The sequence below is a fragment of the Pituophis catenifer genome, unplaced genomic scaffold (assembly GCF_029215685.1).
Source record: "Pituophis catenifer annectens isolate HBS135680 unplaced genomic scaffold, rPitCat1.0.hap2 SCAF_2, whole genome shotgun sequence".
NCBI lineage: Eukaryota > Metazoa > Chordata > Lepidosauria > Squamata > Colubridae > Pituophis > Pituophis catenifer.
In genome coordinates this window covers 15,232,210-15,240,749 of record NW_027256882.1, presented here as the reverse complement: position 1 = coordinate 15,240,749, position 8,540 = coordinate 15,232,210, and positions in this window count along the sequence as shown.

The window sequence follows — 8,540 nt, the reverse complement described above, 5'->3', positions numbered from 1 at the left end:
TCCCTCTCATTTTTCTTTATATAAGTTGTATAATGAATAGTATGTACCATATACTGCCATTTATGGATTTTTACAGTTTTGAAAAATGTAACAGGAACCTTCTCCCATCATGCCGTGCTAAATGGACATAATTTTTTTTTGCTGCCAATGAACAGCTGATTTTGCCACAAAGTTGGTTATTTGGTGGCTTTGCTCCCTGTTTTTTAAAGGGGAGACTAGGAACAACCCAAGATGACCTTCGGACAATCATGCACAGACAGAGAAAAGAGGGGGCTGGATCTCTTGCCATCCTTTCCCTTCAGCTGCTCAGCTTTCTTAAGCACACCTGGGTTTTAATTGCACTCCTGAAGCTTTACAATCTCTTGATTTATGTCTAGCTCACTTCTGACCTATTTTATAACCTGGACTTTTACAACTTTTTTTTCCCTCCTCTTTCATTGTTTACCATTAAATTTAAATTATTTTTTTAATCGTAAGAAAGTTGCAATGGATTTTATGTTTATATGTACACAGGATTATACTATAAATCTTGCTCTTTCAATCTTTTTTCTTTCTTTTTTTAAGTGTCTCGATATTAAACTCTTAATTTTTATGGAAAAAAATCCCCTTTTTTAACGCTGGCAGAAAAAATCCTTTCCCCCTGTGGAAGCTGTTGCTTATCTGCTTCTCTTGACTTTGAGTAGAAAACAAAAAGTATTTTTCATGTCTTCGCAAGGCGATAAATTATTTTGGGAGATAACCGAAAAAAGAATGCTCTCCAACTTACAGGATCTACGACAGGTCTGTTAGGCTGCAAATAGATCTACAGGATTATAAATTTTGGACTTCTTTTGCAAGGGGGAAATAGATTTCTCAGTGTTCAACTGGGGAGGGCATAATATGTCTTTTCCTGTTTTTTCATTAATTTTTTTTCCATGTTTTTGTTTAGTTTTGTTCTGTCTCTGTTCAATCCTTTTCTTTTGGATATAAAACTTTTACATAAAATACAATAAAATGGTCAATTCTAAGAAAAGTGGAACAGGAGATCCACAGTTTGGCCAGGCTCCTTTCCCCCTAACTGTTGCACACATACCATAAGAATACGAAAATAGTTTGCTGAAAATAAATGGTTTTGCCGCCTTCTTACCTGAGTTGCTTCCTATTATTGGAAGTTGGGAATAACAAGGATTTTCCCCTCCTGGCTGTTCAGAGACCCTGAGTTCCCTTTGAGTGGCAGGAAGGGGAGGAACCAAGGCAAAAACTGGGGGGCTCCTTGGGGAGGAGGCAGCCATTTTGCTCCTGTGTCCAGATGTTTCTCTTGCCTCAGGCTGTTGGCCAAGTGGCTGGTCTCTGAGCCTCACCCAGTGGCCCTTCGGGAGACAGGAGTTCAATGCCCAGCCAGAGCCGTCCTGATTCCCTGGCAGAAGGGCAGCTTCTCCTGCTTCTGGGAGATCCTCTCTGGACTCCTCAGCTGCCCAATAGGATGCAGTGGCCCAAGAGTGGGGAGACCCCTGATGGATGGGAAAGATGTCCCCCATATTACAGAAAGTCTTCAACTTACGACCACAATTGACCCTAAAATTTATTGAGTTTTACCCCATTTTACGACCATTTTTGCCACAGTTGTTAAGTTAATAATACAGTTATCGAGTCTGGCTTCCCCATTGACTTTGTTTGTCAAAAGGGGACCACATGACTCTGGGACTCTGCAACCGTCATAAATATGAGGCAGTTGCCAAGCGTCCGAATGTAAGTCACGTGAGCCATGAAGATGCTGAAACGGTCATAAGTGTGAACAATGGTCATATCTCCTTTTTTCAATACCGTAAGTTTGAAAGGTCAATAAATGAACTGTTGTAAGTTGAGGACTACCTTATAGTGGATGCTTTCTGGGAGAGGAGTGAAAAGGGGGGGTCTTTCACCCTAATTCCTTCTGGGCTCCTCAGATGCCCTCAAGAGCTCCCATCTTTGACAGCCTAAAAAGTGGACAGTTTCCACCTGCAACACAAGAGTCACATTCAGCCTTGGGTAGTTAATAATGTAGCCCACGGGACTTCCGGTTGGTGAATCCCAGCGAAATGGCGCTGTGACAGCGATCGCTGCTTGCAGTGCCACTTTTTTGTTGCGTTTTGGGGTCCCTTCGAGGCGTGGGAGCTTGGAGAGCTCCGCGGACGATAGCGGGGTGTCAGCAGGCAGAGCGGTGAGGAGCAAGCACTCTCTGCTGGACCGACTACCGCTGTCAAACTAACGCGGCGCGTCTGCTTTAAATGGCAGACTTGAAGCTGTGATAGCCAACAAAAGGCAGGAAGCAAGAAGATTTCGGTGAAGTTGGTGCCTATGATCATTCGTACTACTATCCCTTAAACACGCTCGGAGTGAGTTCAATTGGATTGTGCTGGCTGCGTCTGATAAGAAGGATCCTGGAAGGAATTGGCGGCGATTGTGAGGTTGGAGGAGATTGGTGGGAGATGAAATCGCAGACGTGCTGGTGAGACTGAGGACATTTTTAGAAAGGGAGACGGAGCCTTCAGTGGATTGGATTGATACTTTGTTTCGAGCAAACAAACTTTGGAAAGTTAAGAGTGTGGAATAGACTAATTGAATAAAGGAACTGGATTTTGGAAGTGCGGTAGCTGTCAGGACTAACAATAAGATTGTCTCGAGCTGAGAGACTGAGGAGCATTTGGGGAAGATAACGTGGCTGATGAAATCTGAATGACAATGCAAATGGAGAGTGATTGAACTTAAGAGCAACGCGAAGCAGATCATACAGCAAAGCGTGCCTGCTGCATCATTGTAAAAGAATTTTTTTTTATATTTTTTTTGGTTGCTTTTCCCTTCTGCTCTTTTATGACTGAGAGAAGTTATTGAGCAATTAATCAACTAATCAATTAATTAATCAACGAGTTGGGCAAATAACAACAACAAGAAAAAAAAACATTAGAAAATTTATATATCTTTAAGTATATATCTATATTAATATTATATATATTACATATTCCATTTTAGATAATCTTAATTAATTGTGAACTTATTTAAAATTTATTAAGTACTTTTTAGATTTTTTATTAAGGAATTTATATACGCTATAATCTTTTATATTCTATAATTGGATTTTTCCCTTTCTTCTCCTCCTTTCTTCTTTCAATTATTGATTCTTAATTTTGATTAGCTCTTTATAACTTAAAATATTGAATATTGAGATTGCATAATTAATGATTTATATGTGTACTTAGATTGCTCAAGAGATATTAGAAAGTCACCAGTGCTTAAGTGTTAAATAAGAGTAGGTAAAGATAATTTGCTTAAGTAGTGGTAGCAGGTGAGAGGGTTATCTTAGTTCAAATTAGTTTAACTATTAATTGATCAATAAGTGACTTATTACAAGATAGGTTTGTGCAATAGATAAAAATTTGAATTATTGATTTATTGTATTACTAAACAATATTGAATAGTGGAACGGAAGGGAACGATTTAATATAAATTCATTTGATAGAGGCAGTTAAATATTGGTGGATGACAATTTGGAAAAACATTGAAAATATAACAAGAAAACAGAAAAAGATATTAAAAGAGATGAGCTTCTCATCCACGGTGACAAAAACAGGAAAGAAAACATCCTCAAATCCCACGATCACAACGACATCACCTGCTACACAGAAATTGACTGAAGGTTTCTCAAAAATGGAGAAATCAGGAATGCTACCCACAATGCAAGCAATGCAATCAACATTGACAGCAATACAGGACACGATGATTATGTTACAAGAAAAAATGTCTAGTAATCATACTGAATTGAAGACAGATATTAGGGCATTAGATCAAAAAATGATTGGTATACAGGAATCGATACAAACTAATACACAGAAGATTAAAAAGATGGAAGTTAAAATGGAACAACAGGAAAAAAATTTAGATACGGTTGACCAAAAACTGATGGAACAGAACAGGGAATTGGCAGACTCAATTACCCAATTGGAAATGGATCGAGCCTCCTTCTATCTCCGTTTCCAAAACATTGCGGAAGATAAGGAAGAAGATCTGTGCCAGGTGATGGCAGAATTAATTGCTGGGGTGTTGCAACAAGATAAATTGGATATTATAAAGGAAATTGACGAGGCGTACAGGGTCCAGACAAATTATGCACGAAGAAACAAATTGCCAAGGGAGGTGCATATAAGATTCGCAAGGAAGAAGGTAAAGGATATCCTCTATAGTGTGGCAAGAGATGAGCCAATCATGTATAAGGGAAAGGAGGTGATCATACTTAAACAAATCCCAAGGAGGGTAAGGGAGATAAGGAGAGATTATAGGTTTTTGGCTACTCAATTAAACAAAAGGAATATTCTCTTCAGGTGGATTTTACCAGAAGGCATGTGGATCACATGGCAAGGGAATAAAGTTAAGATAGATAGCTTAGTAGCAGCTCAAGAGTTCCTGGATCAATTACGAGCGTCTGAAGAGGATCAAAGTAGTAAGGAGGAGTTAGAGGCAGAAACATCGAAAGAAGAAGTAACCCAGCAGATAAGAGAGAAAGAAGGGATATCGAAGGAAAAGGAGGAGGAAGATAAGGATAGTAAGGAGACAAAGAAAGACCAAAGTCCACAAAGAGTCACACGTGCCAAGAAGTATTAGGATAGTATACAAAAATTAAGAGATGGATGATTGGAAATTGATATCGGTTAACGTAAATGGCCTAAACGATAACAAAAAGAGGAAAATTTTTTTTACAAAATTAGCTAAACAAAATATGGATATAGTGTGCCTTCAAGAGGTCCATATTAAAAAGGAAAATCAAAAATATTTGGAATATAAGAAATTGGGGAATCTTTATGCATCCCTAGCTGATAAAAAGAAAAGGGGAGTAGCATTGTACATCAAGAAGGAAATAAAAGCCGAACTAAAATATGCAGACCCGAAGGGAAGGGTATTAATGGTGGAAGTTAAAAGAGGCAACTGTCCAATCTTATTAACAGCAATTTATGCCCCGAATGAAAACCTAGGAGACTTTTATAAAAAATTAGGAGAGAGATTAAGCATGATGGATAAGAGCAAGATTTGCATAATTGGCGATTTTAATGGGGTAATAGATTCAAATAGAGATTATAAGGGGACCAAAGGTAAAAAGAAAAAGAGGAAAAATTTACCAAAACCATTCTTTGATATGGTAGAAGAATTCAATCTAGTGGATATTTGGCGGGTTCTGCACCCATATCAGAGGCAGTATACATATTATTCTAATCCTAAGAAATCTTGGTCTAGGATTGATATGATGTGGATAAGCAGAGATATAGGGTTAGATATTAAGTCAACAGAAATCATGCCCAACATTTGGGCAGACCATAATCCATTAGAGGTTAAATGGGAATGTACGCACAAGAGAAGAAATACAAGATGGAGATTAAATAATCAATTTCTAAAGGACAAGCAAAATGTTGAGAAAGTAAAAAAAGAATTAAATTTATTTTTTGAAGTAAATGAAAAGGAGGCAACATCTCGAGGTATCATATGGGATACAATGAAAGCGTACGTAAGAGGACTAGCAATATCGTATAGTGCACACAGGAATAAGGAAAGAAGAGAGAGGCAGAAGGCACTGATAGAAGAATTAGGGAAAGCCGAGAGGGAACTACAACATAAACCAGATAATAAGGATGTTAAAGAAAATTGGATGGTTATACGGCACAAATTAAACGTAATAGATCAAGAGGAATTGGCGTACAAAATGAAACGAACCAAACAATATTATTTTGAAAATGCAAACAAACCGGGCAGGTGGCTGTCCTATAGGTTAAAAAAAGAAAAAGAGAAAGGCATAATTCATCAATTGGAAGACCCGGAAGGCCACCTCAACAATAAACAGGAAGATAAATTGGAGATTGCCCGAGAGTATTATGCGGCTCTGTATGCGGAAGAACAAATTCCTAATGAAAAGGTGGTCCAATACTTGTCAAAAGAAAGTCTTCCAAAAATCGGGGAAGAGGATAAAGAAATACTTAATAAAGAAATAACGATGACAGAATTAAGAATGGTAATATCAAAACTTAAAAAGAACAAATCCCCAGGCCCAGATGGACTTCCAGGGGAATTTTATAAAAATTCGGATTTGGGAGAAATTTTGTTACCAAAGTTGTTAGAAATTTATAATGAGGCCCTAACAGAATCCAAAATTCCAGAATCATGGAGAGAGGCGTATATTACTCTCCTCCAAAAAGAAGGAGAAGACCCAAAATTAATTAAAAATTACAGACCGATATCCCTCCTGAATACGGACTACAAAATCTATATGGGTATTTTAGCAGGAAGGCTAAAAATAATTTTGAATAAATTAATACACAGCGACCAAAATGGATTCCTCCCTGGGAGGCAAATCAGGAATAATACAAGGATGATAATAGACATATTGGAATACTATGAGGAACACCCAAACAAAGAAATGGCATTGGTCTTTGTCGACGCCCAAAAGGCATTTGACAATCTTAATTGGCAATTTATGAAACAACAAATTATCCAAATGGAATTCGGATCAAATTTTGTCAATACGATATCCACAATCTATCAAAAACAAAAGGCTAATATATTACTGAATGGAGAACTAACTAAGGCTTTTCAAATTAGAAAAGGGGTCCGACAAGGGTGCCCTCTATCCCCACTTCTATTTATCTTAGCACTAGAAGTATTCTTGAGAAAGATTAGGAACAATAATGAAATAAAGGGTCTGACAATTAGAAAAGAGATATATAAGACACAGGCATTTGCAGATGATGTGGTATTAATCATGGAAGAACCATTAGAATCAGGCACTAAAATTCTGGAAGAATTGGGCAATTACGGGGAGGTAGCAGGCCTTAAATTAAATAAATCCAAAACTAAATTATTAACAAAAAATATGACGGAGGCAAGGAAAAAAGTACTGGAAGAATCAATGGAGATCCAAATCGCCAAGAAGGTAAAATACCTGGGGGTCTGGATTTCATCAAGGTGCTCGGCCCTTAGAGAGGATAATTATTTACCATTGATTAGAAATATTAAACAGGATCTGGAAAAGTGGGGAAGACTACAGATATCATTATTAGGCAGAATCGCGGCAATAAAAATGAGCATATTACCCAAGTTATTGTATCTATTCCGAACGGTCCCTGTTAAATTAGATAAAAAATTCTTTCTGGAGCTCAATAGCATCATCAGGAAATTTATTTGGGAGGGAAAGAAACCAAGGATAGCAATTAGGAATTTACAGGACAAGAAGGAAAGAGGGGGTTTCGGATTACCTAAATGGGAGTTATATCAAAAAGCTGCAAACCTAGTATGGCTGAAAGAATGGGCAACCCTAAGAAATAAAAGACTGTTAACTCTAGAAGGGTATGATCTCCAGAAGGGTTGGCATGCATATCTCTGGGATACTGGGAAGAAGATAAAAACTTACTTCCATAGACATAAAATAAGGGAGATCTTGATACAAATATGGGGAGAGATGAGACAGAAGCACTATAGGAAAATTCCGAGATGGCTTTCCACCATGGAGGCTATAATATATCCAAATGTATTAGAAATGGGTAAAACGTTCAGATACAATGAATTATTAGATGGGGGAGGGAACCTTAAAACAAGGGAAGAATTGATGGAACAAGGTATTTCTATAGACTGGTGGCCATATAACCAAATTAAATCCAGATATAAAAAAGATAAGGAGGAATTCGGCATTGAAATGAGCATAAATGGATTTGATAAGATATGGATGGGTACGGACGACAAAATTTTAGCTAAATTATATAATTATTTATTGGAGTATGATATGGCAGAGGAAGTAGTTAAAGAACCGATGTTAGCATGGGCCAAAAATATAGGACAGAATATAAATTTGAACGAATGGGATTCAATATGGAATAATAACCTTAAAATGACAAAGGCGACGGCTTATAAGGAAAACCAATACAAGCTGTTTTATAGATGGCATATGGCCCCAGCCAGGATAGCGAAGATCTACCCCAATTCGAGCCCTAAATGTTGGAAATGTGACCATCAGCAGGGTACTTTTTATCATTGCTGGTGGACATGTAATCAGGCACAAAAATTCTGGAGGATGATATGGGTGTGGATTAGAGAAATAATAAAAGAAAATTTTGATTTTGACCCAAAAGCTTTTCTCCTGGGAATTTTGAAAACTGAATATGCAAAAAAGAAAAAGTATTTAATTATACATATTCTGACAGCCGCTAGAATTTCCTTTGCCCAGTATTGGAAAGAAAAACAAATACCACCTCAAGAACATGTTATTGGAAAAATATTGGAGTGCGCCGAAATGAACAAATTGACTTCAGAAATTAATGACAGAGAAGATTCAGAATTTTATAGCGTGTGGGACATGTGGTACGAATGGATGGGGGAAAGAAATAAAGAAGGTAATAGAGATTAAATTTTAACTAATTAACAAAATCTATATGAATAGTATTAGATTTAGTCTGAGGGAGCTGAGCACTATTATTTTTAAGTGTTTGAAATTAAATCTAGCTCCAAGAAACAATATCAACAAAAGACAAGCAATAATGTATGCAGATGTA